General features: G+C 41.7%; 1 non-coding gene across 1 annotated transcript; it reads right to left on the bottom strand.

Moving 5' to 3' along the window:
- Positions 1-9,183: 9,183 nt before the first annotated feature.
- On the bottom strand, positions 9,184-9,321 carry LOC114805539. Its single transcript, XR_003753511.1, has one exon. It is a non-coding gene; the product is annotated as a small nucleolar RNA SNORA7 (small nucleolar RNA).
- Positions 9,322-15,822: the final 6,501 nt, after the last annotated feature.

The following is a 15,822-nucleotide window of genomic DNA, read 5'->3' as shown; positions in this document are numbered from 1 at the left end:
TAAAGCTACTTTAGGACACAATAGCACGTAATCCGCTTCTTAAATAGTAATTAGAAAACAATAAGAGAACATGAGATTACTGTTGAAAAACTGTTATTCTGATGCAAACAATTTCTGAAGTGTTTCCCCCACCGCAAATTGGCATAGGAATCATCGGGAAAATAATTTGAATTTTCTAGTGGCTGAATTCAACTTTCCTCTAGAACTGTAAATCTTAATAGGGGATTTATCTTCAATTAAGAAGCAAAAAAAGCATTTTCAACTATAGTGAGCTTTAAATTATAACAGGAATCAGATTTAAAATTTAAATTTGGGCATGCCCAGCTGTTACAAAATCCACCCTAATGGATGGTCTGAACAATAAATTCATCCATTCATCACTGCCTAAAAATATCCACAGGAGAAAGTTTCAGACTTTTAGAATTCTGAGGGTGAGAAAAATTTAAACACATACAAAACATAGGCAGAGACAACATGATATGCATGTTATGTGCTGTGACACTAAAGAACCTAATTCAATTACAGATCTTATTCAATTACATCTTCTGAACTGAGAGTTTTATCTGGCAAAAAAACTAAAACAAATCAAAATATAAAAACCTTATTTAAGTCTCTGCTTTCTAATCAAAGACTGAAGTTCTTGACTATGCTTTGTTACATGTATTGGGAAGTATTGAAAATCAACTCTCAAACTAAATGAGGTCTCATGAGAGGGAAGGAATGAATTTGAAATCGATGGGAGTCATCGGGATCTAGTATTGAATATTGAGATAGCAGATGCATCCTTGGACAATTATGTCACCTATCCTCTTTAATACAATGGTCTCTTTCTTTACAGATCTTGCAATCATCTTTGGTTCAGCAAATCAGGGAAGAGGGAATAATCAGAACCTTTTTGTGAGAATAAAATAACATTATTTTTTCATTCATTTTACTTTAATGGTACTAGTTTATAGCTAACAATGTGCCAGGCGCTCTACTAAGCATTAGAGGAGATACAAGCTAATGAGGTTGGACACAGTCCATGTCTCGCATGGCATTCACAGCCTTAATCCCATTTTAGAGTTAAGGTAGCTGAAATACAAAGAAGTTTAGTGACTTTCTCAAAATTGCACAGCAGACAAGTGGCGGAAGGCTGTATGAATGTAGGAAGGCTATCCAGCCTATAGCTAAAATGTGGTAATACACATTCGTATGAGGGGGATTAGACAATTGTATCTTCAGCAGAGTCTCTAAAACATTTCAGAGAGGCAGTCTAGCCTAGTGGAAAGAGCACAGGGCTGGAAGTCAGGAGACCTGGGTTCTAACCCCGGCTCTATCACGTATCTGCTGTGTGACCTTGGGGAAGTCACTTAAGTTCTCTGTGCCTCATTTCCCCCATCTGCCAAGTAGGGATTCAGGGCTTGTTATCGTTTTTAACTAAGATTGAGAGTACCAAGTAGGACCGGGTTATCTTTATCTACTCCAGTTCTTAGTTCAGTGCTTGCACATAGTAAGTGCCTAACAGTTATATTATCATTATTACTAATAATGATAATAATATTAATCTTGCTTAAAGTCAGCATTTGCTTTGCCTTTCCTGCTAAGAAGAAACACTCCAAAGAGTGGAAGGAATGGAACAAAGGTATAAAATAATCTTCCAAGCAATTAATCAAGCAATAATATTTACAATAATAAATGTGGCATTTACTAAGTGCTTGCCATGTTTTAAGCACTAGGATAGCTATAAGATAGTTTTGTCAGGTGGTCTCTTTCACACACCGCGTTCACAGTTAATAGGGAGGAAGGGCAGGTTTCCCATCTCCTTTCATTGAAGACATACTGTGAACATAGTTCTGTTTTCAGAGTTAAGGAAAACGTGATTTTATGACCACCTTCACTGAAATATTACTCTTCCTAACAAAAGCATTGTGGTTTCATTCAGGGTTCTGCTTAAGCTCTTCTGGTTTTCATTTTCTTGTTCATAGATGAAGATCCCTTCAGTAGTTCAAAAGGGAAATTGAAATCATCCGAAATGAACTGCCCCCTCCTTCATCCTCTCTACCTGCTGAGATTATGACCATATCAATCATATCAACCACCCCACAGACAGAGATATGAGTTGGCATCTGATTCAGAATATAAAGCCCTTCACCGGTTTAATATTTTATGCCCTTCTCTTCCTCCTACCATTCCTCTACAAACTCCTTGAGAGGGTTTTCTACACCTGCTGCCTCCAATTCCTCTCATTCATTTCTCTCCTGGACCCATCCTCTCCCAAATCTAGCTTCTGCCCCCTTCGTTTCAAAGAAACTGTGCTTTCATTCATTCATTCATTCATTCATCAATTCATTCAATGGAATTTTTTGAGCACTTACTGTGTGCAGACCACTGTACTAACTGCTTGGAAAGTACAATTCAGCAACAAATAGAGACAACCCCTCCCCTCTACGGGCTCACAGTCCAGAAGCGGGGAGGCAGACATCAAATGATCTTCTCCTTGCCAAAACTAATAGCCTCTACTCCATCCTAATCCTGGACAGCTCAGATGCCTTTGACACTGTCAACCACCCCCTTCTCCTGGAAACATTACCCAACCTTGGCTTCAAGGACATTTTCCTTTCCTGGTTCTCCTCCTCTCTCTTTGGCTCCTCATGCTCAACTTCTTTCCACAGCCTCCTCCTCTGCCTCCCACCCCCTAATCGTTGGAGTTTCTCAAGGTTCAGTTCTGGGTCCCCGTCTATTCTCCATTGATGCTCACTCCCTCAGAGAACTCATTCGCTGCCATAGCTGTTCTGCACACAATGAATGCTCAATAAATATGATTGATTGATCAGTTTCTATGCAGATGATTCCCAAATCTACGTCTCCAGCCCTGATCACTTTCCCTTGCTGCAGTCTTGCATTTCCTTCAGGAAATCTCTACTTGAATGTCCTTCCAACACCTCATACCTAACATGTCCAAACCAGAACTCCTTATCTTCCCAACCATATCCTGTCCTCCTTCTGACTTACCCATCACTGTAGATGACACCCCTATCCTTCCTGTTGAACAAAGCCCTCAAACTTTGCATTATCCACAACCCATCTCACTCATTCATCCCACATATTCAATCTGTCACTAAATCCCCTCAATTCGACCTTCACAGCATCACTAAAATCTGCTCTTTCCTCTCCATTCAAATGGCTATCACATTAATCCAAGCACTTATCCTAACCCACCTCGATTACTGTATAAGCAGCCTCCTTGCTGCCTTCCTGCCTCCTGCCTCTCCCCACTCCAGTCCATACTTCACTCTGTTGCTCAGATCATTTTTCTACAAAGACATTCAGTACATGTTTCTCCACTCCTCAAAAACCTCCAGTGGTTTCCCATTCTCCTCTGCATCAAACGGAAATTCCTTACCATCGACTTTAAAGCACTAGGTCACGTTGTCCCCTCCTACCTTACCTTGCTGCTCTCCAATCATATTTTTTGAGCACTTAATGGATGTAGAGCACTGTACTAAATTCTTGGGAGAGTACCACACACCAATATAACAGGCACATTCCCTGCTAATATCAAGCTTATAGTCTAGAGTCTACAGTCTCCTACTACAACCCAACCCATACACTTCACTCTTCTACTGACAACCTACTCACTGTACCTCATTCTCATCTATCTCACCACCGACCTCTCTCCCACATCTTACCTCTTGTCTGGAATGCCTCCCTCTTCATATCCCACAGATAATCACTCTCTTCATCTTCAAAGCCTTAATTAAAGGCATATTTCCTCCAAGAGGCCTTCCCCTATTAAGTTCTCATTTCCTCTTCTGCGACTCCCTTCTACATTGCCCTTAACCTTGGATTTGCTCCCTTTAGTCACCCCTCCTTCAGCTCCACAGCACTTATGTACATATCTGTAATTTATTTATATTAATGTCTGTCTCCCTCTCTAAACTACAAGTTTATTGTGTGCTGGGGATGTGCCTACCAATTCTGCTTAATTGTATTCTCCCAAGTGCTTAGTACAGTGCTCAATAAATGGGATTAATTGATGGATGATACTGTCTCCTGTCTCTAATATCATGTCTGCTCACAGTCTTCCTCATCCTTAGTAATTTATTCCCTGAGGACAATCCAGGCAAGCACTTTCCTAAAGGCATAACTTTAGTCTCTGGAAGCTGGACAGCTGGACTGGAGCGTCTTTGAGACCCTATCATCACTTGGCCTAGGACATGAGAAAAAGTGGTCAATGTAATATGCCCATTTTCAATAGCCAAAGAAATCTCAATGCTTCATGATGATCCCTGAATTCATAAACACCCATAATTCTGCTCTCTCTATCCTACTTAGCTATGTCACCCAACTATTCCTCTTTTGATCATTCTCACCACCAAATCCTAATCCTGGATCATTTCCACTGCATGATTCCTCCATTTCTGAACTCCTGAAACCATTTTCTGTAAATGGTATTTACTAAGTGCTTACTATGGAAGCAGTGTGGCTTAGTGGAAAGAGCCCGGGCTTGGGAGTCAGAGGTCATGGGTTCTAATTCCAGCTCTGCCACTTAGCTGTGTGACTTTGGGCAAGTCACAACTTCTCTGTGCCTGAGTTACCTCATCTGTAAAAAAAATGGGGATTAAGACTGTGAGCCCCACGTGGGACAACCTGATTACCTTGCATTAACCTCAGCACTTAGAACAGTTCTTTTCACATAGTAAGCACTTAACGAATACCATAATTATTATGTGCCAGGCACTGTGTTAATCAGTGGGCTGCATATGAGCTAATCAGGTAAAACACAGCCCAAATCCCACATTGGGCTCACAGTCTTGATCCCCATTTTACAGATGTGGTAACTGAGGCACAGGGAAGTTAAGTGACGGTGCAGTCATGCAGAACAGTCAAGATTAGAAACCAGGTTTTCTAACTTCCAGGCCCATGCTCTTTCCAGGAGGCCACACTGCTTCTCTTGGGAGAATTGTTGACATCCTGTAGCCACTTCAAGTACATCATTGCTTGCCACAGCTCTCCCTGCTCTTACCTCAGTAACATTAGCTTTCCCTAATTGACTCCCATGTCCAATTATTCTAAACCTTCAACCTGAAGTGTCCAGGTTCCCCACCTTCCCTACCTCTTGTCCTTTTGTTGACAAATCAAAAACCTAGGGGGTAAGTCCTCTCTTATGGCCACAACTCCCTCCCCTACATTTCAAAGCAGCATAGTCTAGTGGCAAGAGCAAGAGGTTCTAATCCCACCTCTGACACTTGTCAGCTGTGTGACCTTGGGCAAGTGAGTTCACTTCTCTGGGCCTCAGTTCCCTCATCTGTAAAATGAGGACTAATGCTGTGAGCCCCATGTAGGACAACTTGATTACCTTGTATCTACCCCTGGGCTTAGAAAAGTGCTTGGCATACAGTAAGCGCTTAACAAATATTATAATTATTATTATTATCTCTGTCTCATCCTTTCCAGCTATTCCTCAAAAGGAGATCCCCTGCCTTGTTTTCATGTCAATCTCGTCGATCTTGTTTCCTTTCACTGTTTGAAAACACTTGCATCCATGCTTCTTCCTTCTCTAACCAACCACTTCATGGCTCATTCTCTAATGCCTCCTTCCTCTCTGCCTTCAAATGCACTCAGGGCTCCCCTATACTACTGAGTTCCACTGATCCCTCCAGCTACCACCCCATACCCCTGCTCCCATTTCAGTCCAAATTTGCTAAATGGGTTTTAGGGTCCCACTGCCTCCATTTCCTCTCTTTCAACTCATCTATTAATCCCCGAGAATCTGGTGTGTGCCTCTTAAATTCCACTGATACCCTTCTCTCCAATACTAGTGCATTATTAAAGCAAGAACAAAATCCAGATAAGAATAAGAGATTGGACAAAGGAATAGAGAGAAGAAGAATGTGAGAAGGAGTCTTTTTGAGAAGTGAGTGGAGAATGAGGTCGATGGCACAGCTAGAGGAGTCAGAGGAGTCAAGGAGAGAGATTAATCTGAGGTGATTGATCTAGGTATCGCCCTGGCTCAGAAGAGGACAACATAAGAGGCTTGGAAAGTCCATTGCCCCAGGCCTAGGTTTCTCATCAATTTTCCTGCCTTTTCTTCCTTTTGCCTCTTGGGCTGTCTCCATTTTCCTGCTGAGACTGCTGAAGCCTTTCCATAAATCTCTCTCCCAGCCCACTTTCCTGCCCTCTTCCACGTTATTCCATAGTGCTACTAGACTTTTATGATTCATGAATTCAATTCCATAGTCTTTGTGTTTCCAGAAATATAACAAAACAGGAAGCCGGATATGTATAATTGTGTGTTTTCAGGTGAAGAAACAAATGTCTGAAAACCTAAATGATCAGTGAACATCCAAACTCACGGATGCCCTTCACCACCAGCAGCGTGCCCCTTGTCCAATATTCCCACCAAGCAATACTTGTGGGACCTCCTGCTGATTTTCCATCATCTAGGGCTCCCCCTCCCCACTAGGGCTGTGGGGGATTTATGCTGCATCAGCATAACACTTCTAAACATTTTACAACTTTGAGAAATCTTGATTGTGCCTGGACTCTCGATAACTGGCATGTCAGAATGCTGAGCACCCAACAGGTCCCCTTTACTGCCAGATATGCCGGACTATGAATTTTGACTGTTACATTGTTGGAAGCAGCGTGGCTCAGTGGAAAGAGCATGGGCTTGGGAGTCAGAGGTCATGAGTTTGAATCCCGGCTCTGCCACTTGTCAGCTGTATGACTGTGGGCAAGTCACTTCTCTGTGCCTCAGTTACCTCATCTGTAAAATGGGGATTAATTGTGAGCCTCACATGGGACAACCAGATTACCCTGTATCTACCCCAGTGTTTAGAACAGTGCTCGGCACATAGTAAGCACTTAACAAATACCAACATTATTATTATTTATATTGCTTTGTTTTATTTTGTTTTGCTGTCTGTCTCCCCCGTTTAGACTGTTAGCCCGTTATTGGGCAGGGATTGTCTCTATCTGTTGCCAAATTGTACATTCCAAGAGCTTAGTACAGTGCTCTGCATATAGTAAGTGCTGAATAAATACGATTGAGTGAATGAATGAATTTTCTCCTTCCTTTGGTCTGTCACCAAAACCTTGGCCACCTTATTTTTAGACGGTGATCATCTGGGGGGCCAGGGACCTCTAACTCTCACCTGTGTATTTTTTCCCAGGCCTTACTCCTAAGCTCTCCACCCAGTAAATGTTTGATATATATTACTACTATAGTAATGGGGCTGCTGCTACTTACTACCACCACCCTGACAAATGTTTTTACCTACAGTGAGAACAGCTGCGGATACTTGAAGATTCTGAATCATAAATACTACGAGCCTGCACTTTCCCACATCCTTAGTTAGACTTAAAAACAAGGGTTTCCTTGAGTTATATGAAGAAAAGAGTGCTCTCAAACCTTGGTATTTGCATTAGAAGCAGACCATTTCGGTTTTCATTAGTTATACAGAGTTCAAACTAAAGCTAATTACTTTGGAAATCAAGCATTTCCATCCTCTACTGTTAAAACGGTAAATGACCCCATTCCGTACCCAGAGGTCACACCACATCCACAAGCAGCATGGCTCAGTGGATAGAGCCCAGGCTTGGGAGTCAGTGGTCATGGGTTCTAATCCCAGCTCCACTGCTTGTCAGCTGTGTAACCTTGGGCAAGTCACTTCACTTCTCTGTGCCTCAGTTACCTCATGTGTAAAATAGGGATATAGACTGTGAGCCCTACGTGGGACAACCTGATTACCTTGTATCTACTCCAGCGCTTAGAAAAGTGCTTGGCACATAGTAAGCACTTACCAAATACCAACATTATTATACACAGCGACTTGATGCCCAACAAAGGAAAGTTGAAGGAGCCCTGGCAAAACTCAAACCCCTCACACTATTTGTGTGTTCCAGGTCGATAGGAACCGTTTATAGGAAAGGATTTTTCAAACAATATATCTTGAAGGACAAAAAAAGTCTTCTTTCAGTCTGATGTTTGAGTCAACACTTTGGGCAAAGGAATTTGATCCTGGCCATCCCCTCGATTTCACAATGTGAAAGGATATTGGAAAAAGAAATGGAAAACAAGAATCAGATAGCAAGAGCTTTGGAAAGAATCTGCATGCTCTTTTCTCCATTTAGAAATGAAAGAAACATAATGAACCATGCCAAATGGGTCAGGTACCTGCAGCTCCAATAGAGGCTTAAGATGCTCCACTGAGGAATGTTTCATTATAAAGGCAGTGTGTCCTAAATGCTCAGTTCTGAACTGTTGTAACAAACACCTCAAGTTGCATTTTTTTCTTTTCATGGTATTTGTTAATAAGAATAAAAATAATAATAATGGTATTTGTTAAGTGCTTACTATGTTCGATATGTCTTCATCCCTAGTTTACAGATGAGGTAACTGAGGCACAGAGAAGTTATGTGACTTGCCCAAGGTCACCCAGACAGATGGCAGAGCTGGGATTAGCATGTCCTTCAGATTCCCAGGCCCAGGCTCTTTCCACTAGACCACATTGTTTCTCTGCATTTTCTTTCCTTTCCTCAATTCCTCTGGTAGCAGCTCTCAGGACATGTACATAAAGGAGAAAAGACCTCAGAAAATAAATGTTTGCTCAGGTTCAGATCAATTGGCATTTTCACCATTTTTTCCCCTCCTCCAACTGGCTTTACTTCCTTATCATTTATCATTTATCTGTGAGATATACAAACACCCCCAAATTTAGAATCGGTCTCAGTCTCATCAACATATCACTGAGCAAAAACCAGGAAGGACCTCATCTGCCAGAACTGCTGAATCTTATTATTTATCTGTACGCTAGAATGATGGGAGCCTCTGCCTAATACTGAGATAGATGTGCCGAAAGAGCTGAGGGCTAACTAATTTCATTAGGATAATTGTCTAAAAATCAGAGGTAATAGTGTAAGCAAATATCCCCGTGAATGCTCAGAGGTGGGATAATATCTTTACGTATTTGTCTTGTCCTATGCTGTCGAGTCGACTCGGACGCATAGAGATTCCACAGATGCATCTGTCCCAGAACGCGCCACCTCCAACTGCAATCATTCTGGCAGTGGATCCATAAAGTTTTCTTGGTAAAAATCTTTCAAGCGGTTTACCATTGCCTCCTTCCATGCAGTAAACTTGAGTCTTTGCCCCTGATTCTCTCCCGTGCCACTGTCATTCAGCATAGGTGAGTTTTGACTTGGAGCAGATGGCCTTCCACTCACTAGCCACTGCTCAAGCTAGGAATGGAATGGATCTGCCTCTGCTTGACTCTCTCTCCCATAGTCTAGACTGGCAGAGGATTGGAAACTCTCCAGGTGTGACCCTGAGAGGGGCTTCAAGAACTAGAAAGTTGTAAATCGTGTTCTAACCAATGAGTACACCAAACTGTTGATATTTGTTAAGCGCTTACTATGTGCAGAGCACTGTTCTAAGTGCTAGGGTAGATACAGGGTAATTGGGTTGTCCCACGTGAGGCTCACAATCTTCATCCCCACTTTACAGGTGAGGTAACTGAGGCACAGAGAAGTGAAGTGATTTGCCCACAGTCACACAGCTGCCAAGTGGCAGAGGGGGATTCTAACCCATGACCTCTGACTCCAAAGCACGGGCTCTTTTCACTGAGCCATGCTGCTTCCTTGCCTTTGTCTTCCTTCAGGATAGCCTTGATTAGAATAATACACAATAGGTAGTGTGATTCCTTTACAGATTTCCAACAAGGTATCTTAGGGGGGTTTATTTTTTTTTATTACTATTACTATTATAGTAAAAACTGTGTTATTTGTTAAGCACTTACTGTGTGCCAAGCACTGTAGATACAAAGTAATAATAATAATAATAATGATGATGGTATTTGTTAAGTGCTTATTATGTGCAAAGCACTGTTCTAAGGACTGGGGGGGATACAAGGTGATCAGGTTGTCCCACGTGGGGCTCATGGTCTTTATCCCCATTTTACATATGAGGTAACTGAGGCACAGAGAAGTGAAGTGACTTGCCCAAAGTCACACAGCTGGCAAACAGTGGAGCCGGGATTTGAACCCATGACCTCTGACTCCCAAGCCTGGGGTCTTTCAACTGAGCCACGCTGCTTCTCTATCAGGTTGGACACAGTCCCCGTACCACATGGGGCTCACAGTCTAAGTAGGAGGGAGAAAAGATATTGAATCCCCATTTTACAGTTGAGGCAGCTGAGGCAGAGAAGTCAAATGGCTTGCCCAAGGTTTCCACTAGGCAATACTGCCTTTATAGGTACAATTCCTGTGCGCATTTCAAAATATGCTGTACATATGTCTAGCTACTAATTATTTACACTCCATTATTTATACTCCAGAACATAGCTAGCCGAGACAAGAGAAGACCGGTGGTATGCTCAGTCGATAAACTAATAATAATAATAATAATAATAATGATGTTGGTATTAAGCACTATTTGCAGAGCACTGTTCTAAGTGCTGGGGTAGATACAGGGTAATCAGTTTGTCCCACATGAGGCTCACAGTTAATCCCCATTTTACAGATGAGGTAACTGAGGCACAGAGAAGTTAAGTGACTTGCCCACATTAACACAGCTGCCAAGTGGCAGTACCAGGATTTGAACCCATGACCTCTGACTCGCAAGCCTGGGTTCTTTCCACTGAGCCACGTTATTTTCAGTCCTTTCACACAGCTTCTCATTCCCAAAATCATGGTGTCAACTCAGTTTCATTCTTTATTTATGAGGGATATTCCAACATTAGCAGCTGCAGCATCATAATTGTCATTATCATCCTCCAGTGTATTTAAATGCCACAGCATAAAACTTTGTTTTCAACTTGATCAGCTAACCTTGTACCAACTTTGCTCTCTTCAAATGCACATCCAGATTATAGAGACAACTGCCATCTTTCTTCTCTCTCAAAGGCAGCTCCTTCTGACTTGAAGTGCTGGTAAGAGGTTGAATAATTAATTAATCAATCAGACTTATTTATTGAGCACTTACTGTGTGCAGAGTAGAACATGAAGCACTTGGGAAAATTCCATACAACAGATATGGTTCTTGTGATCCCTGCCCACAAAAAGCTTATAGTTTACAGGTGTGCTGTTTTTATGATTCATGTCCTATGATCTTGGGCTAGTCACCTAACTTCTCTGTGCCTCAGTTTCCTCATCTATAAGATGAGGTTGAAATACCTTTCCTCCTTCGTCTTTAGACTGCGACTCCCACAGAGGACGGTGACTGTGTCCAATCTGTTCAACCCTAGCACTTTGTATTTTCATTTAATGAAAAGAGAATTCTAGGTGAAAAGAAGGGAGGAAATAATAGGTCAGAGATGGGAAAATTGAAAGAGAGAGACAGTAAGAGGCTTAGGTGTCTGGTTTAGGAAGATTTTTCTCCCCTCAACAAGGAAAGATAAAATAGTTGCTTTAATTTGGGTGATTTTCAATAGAAGCTAATTTGTGATGAAAGAGATGCCAGGGGTCAAGCAGTTATGTCATCTCTACATTGGGATTTGATATTACTTTTGCCAAGGACAGTAATACTGTCAGGGCTATGAACTTCCAATTTAAGAGGCACTGGGCTATGAACTGCTAACTCAAGAGGTGCCAGAAGTTCATCCAGACTTTATACAAATTAAGAACTGATTTCATGCTCACGGTGAAGAGCAGAGTATCGATGCCATTATTCATTTTACCATTAATCTTATTAAAAACCCATGATGAAAAGGAAACTCTACCCCCCAAAAAAAAGCAGTAGGCTTCAAAACTCAAAATCATTTGTAGCTGCCCCCATTTTCTTTTGCGACCCATTTCATATTTGCATGCCACCCAAAGTTAATCATAAAATTAACTACATTTTAGAACCCTCACAAATGTAATAGAAAGTCACATATTTTAGGTCAGGAAATTTAAAAAATCCCATCAGTCGTTCTTTCTTTGCTCATCAGCATTCAACATGCTGCCCCTGTAATTAATGGTAATGATACAACGCTTGTATTTTAGGTTGAAATTTATGTTGCCATAATAGGATTAACATATTATTTTTATTGACAGAGAGGACATGAGACCCTTCCCCTTTTCTCTAAATAATTGTGAGACCAGAGATCGGGGGAGAATGTGAAATTAATATAACCTGATATTCTGGGATTGTTTCAGTGCCCCTTGGCCTGGAATGCCCTCTGTCTTCATATTCAACAGATGATTGCTCATCCTTCAAAGCCCTAATGAAAGCACATCTCCCCCGAGAGACCCCATTTCCTCATTTCCCACTCCCTTCTGCATGATCCTTACACGTAGATTTGCACAACACACAGTCCTTGCGTACAAATCCGTACTGTATTTATTTTGTTTACTGTCTGTCTCCCCTTCTAGCTAGTAAGCTTGTTGTGGCCAGGGAATGTATCTACCAACTCTACTGTACTCTCCCAAGTCCTTAGTACATTGCTCTGCACACAGTAAGTGCTCAATAAATATAACTGATTGATCTCACATGTCCGGAACAGTGCTCTGCAGAGCGGCTGCCTATGGCACAGTGGCACATAGTATATTGCTCTGCACCCAATAAACATTCAATAAATACGGATAATTATGCTACCTCAGCTGTTGTTACTCTCACATCAAAAGAAGAGTATCTCCCTGTATGTTCATCTATAATTAGGAGATGAAAATGTGTTTCTTGCCAAATAAAAAAATACACACACAGACATACCCGCAATCCCCTCCAAAAACCAGAAATACACCAGTAGTAGAACATTTATTTTTTATACCATTGATGTATTGAAATTTTTTCATCTTAATACTGAATACTTTTATTGAAACTTGCAGTTTTTGGTAAGTGTAGATGGGTCACTAATGTCAAGACTGAGCTGTAAGAAAATGATAGATCAACTGTGTTTAACTGAGAATGACTCCCAGAGCCTTTATGTTCAAACTCTTTGCCTCAAGGATGAAATCTTCTATTCACCTGTCAGAGCTGTCAGCAGCCACCCTATGCCTTCCATAACCCTTTATTTTCTTTGGATCATAAATAGATACAGAACAGTTACATTACCTTTCGGTTTACCTTTTAGTTTCAAATCATGGAATGGGATGGAATTATGGAATTGTTAATTTTTTAACACTGGCAATAAATTTTGTGTGAAACTGAGTGCTACAGATGGGGAAGCCCAAACTACAACAATTTCTATACCAATGCAGCAAAGACATCTGTTGGCTTTCAGTAATTCCTCAGCAGCTATCAGGTATTTCTGACCAATCAACATCCATCCACCAAAAATCAGTAATTCAATATTATATACTGCATGGTTTTTGATTTGCAGAGCATCGTGCTGAGTTTGGGCAAGTACTACAGAATTAGCAGACACGGTTCCCTTGCTCATGAAGCTGCCAACCAGGTGGAGAAAGTAGACACAAATAGAATACAGGTAGGGGGAAGCAATGGAGTTTTAAAATATGCCATTTTCATTCACTGAATCATATTTATGGAGCTCTTACTGCGTGCAGAACACTGTGTTATGTGCTTGGGAGAGTGCAAAATAACAATAAACAGACACATCCCCTGTCCACAATGAGCTTTCAGTCTAGAGGAGGAAAAGACATTAATACAAATTACAGATAGATAAATGCTGTGAGGCTGGGAGCGGCGATGAATGAACGGAGCAGATCAGGGTGATGCAGAAGGGAGTGAGAGAAGAGGAAAGGAGAGTTTAGTCAGGGAAGTCCTCTTGGAGGAGATGTGTCTTCAGTAAGGCTTTGAAGGTAGGGGAAAGTAATTGTATGAATGCTATGGGGGTGGGTGGAGGCAGGATGAATATCCAAATGCTTAAGTAATGCGGCAGTGCTAGAGAGGACAGTGAGGTGGGCCGGGGTGGATATAGTGGGTAGATAAGGTCAATGGGAGTGCAGGGCAGAGTTAGCTAAGCTTTATTGAGGAGTATTAGGGGCATTAAGATGAGCTGGGTGGGGGAAGGTGGGACTTAGTTGATTGCTTGGTCTTTACTCAGCTCTCCTGATGACACCTTGAATCACCTGACTTTCCCTCACTTCCCCATTGCCATTGCTCTACTTCATCTGCCGGGCCTCTTGGATCATTTTCATGCAAGCCTCCTTACGCCTTCGGTTCTTTATCTTTCAACTATTTCTAACAGCCATTTTCCTGTCACCTTATAGATCTTGGCACTCTGAAATCCAGTCATCACAGAAGAGTTCTATGTGAGAGCTCCTGTTTGATGGCATTTCATACCACCACTCTAGCCACTCCATTAGATAGGGAGCACTTTGAATCCACCAATTCATTCATCAAAATGTAGGGTCTTTTCTTTTTCATGCTGAAGATCTCATGATTTGACCAGCCTTAGCTGGGTGTAGTCAAAAGACCTAGTACCAAATCTAAATTGCCCCAAAATTGTGATGGATAGATGAGAACAATGGATTATCCATTGTATTTTTCTCCATCTTTTTCATAATAACCAATGTAGAATCTATGCCGCTTTGTGTATTTGTCCAGTGCAGAACATATTCATTACTCTAAAATCAATTCCATATATTTGTGGGATTGTGTCTTGATCTAGACATAAACAGGTTAAATATTCTGACAAGTCAACAGCATAGAAAAGATCAAATTTTTACATGTCCAGAGATGACAAAACATTCCTCAGATCACCAAAATCCACTGCTACTATTTTAAACAGTGTTATGTGTTTGACAATGGCCTATTCTTTCCCACTTCCCTACCTCCTCCTCCCTTCTCTTTTCTTCACAACCCACTGGCAGCTGCTACTGTCACTTTCAAGTAGCTGCTTGGCAAAATGGCCTCATCATACTACACCGCGCAGGGAATTACTTAATGACATCCTTGGGCCATATATTCTCTAGCTCTTTGCCCATTAACGACACAAGTTTTCATTTCTTTTGGCTCTTCTGCAAACAATAGGTTGCCTAAATCTAGGTTTGATATCCTGATTTGCAATTCCCCCCAGCTCTTGATGACACTCATCCAAAATTATAGTATTTAAGCCTTTACTATATGCCAAACAGTGTACTGAGCACTGGATTAGAATCAAGATATTCAGACCTGACACAGCCCCTTCTCCCTAAGTAGGAGTGAGGAGGATTTAATTCTCATGTTACAGAAGAGGAAGCTGAGGGATTGAGAAGTGAAATGATTTGTCCCAGGTCACATAGCAGTCAGGGGGCAGAGCTGGGATTAGAACCCAGGTCCCCTGGCTCCCAAGCCCATGCTCTTTCCACTAGGCCAAACTGCTTCGTCTGCCTCTGGAAGCTGCCCAGCCCTGAATTTAGAACAAATGATTTTTCTTTTTGGATGCCTGGAGGTTTTAAAGCTAGGTCTTCAAGAAGAAGAGTCCCACTGGGATACTAATGGGCATGAGAATCCAGTCTATGGAGTTTTCAAAAGAAAATCTCTCCCTTTCATTGCTCTATTAGGGGCCTTTGTGGTTCCCGCCCTCAGTTTTGTCATTGTCAAAGAGTGCCAACCTCAGGTATCCCGATTCTTTATCCACAGGGCTAATAGCTCAGCTCTTTTTATCCTTATGGACTAGGTGGAGCAAAGGCCAAAAAAGAATGGCTATTAACAGCTATAATTGATACTTCCTGACACAGCCTTTCCTACTGGAGGCCAGCCCTATGTCTGTTCAGCATTCAACCATATGACATGTACTGAAATTTTAATGGATTGTGCTATCCAGGAGAGTCTCCCTGATTTGTCTTGGGTTGAGAAAAGGATCTCCCTAGGCACTGGGGCTGGGATTCAGAAACACTACTGCCTGTCCACTTAATGAGGTCAAGTTAGTTTCCTCTGTAATGGATTTACTCTCGCCTGGACTAAGTCACTGAGAG

The sequence above is a fragment of the Ornithorhynchus anatinus genome, chromosome 18, assembly GCF_004115215.2.
Source record: "Ornithorhynchus anatinus isolate Pmale09 chromosome 18, mOrnAna1.pri.v4, whole genome shotgun sequence".
NCBI classification, from domain to species: domain Eukaryota; kingdom Metazoa; phylum Chordata; class Mammalia; order Monotremata; family Ornithorhynchidae; genus Ornithorhynchus; species Ornithorhynchus anatinus.
This window is presented reverse-complemented; position numbering and strand designations above follow the sequence as displayed.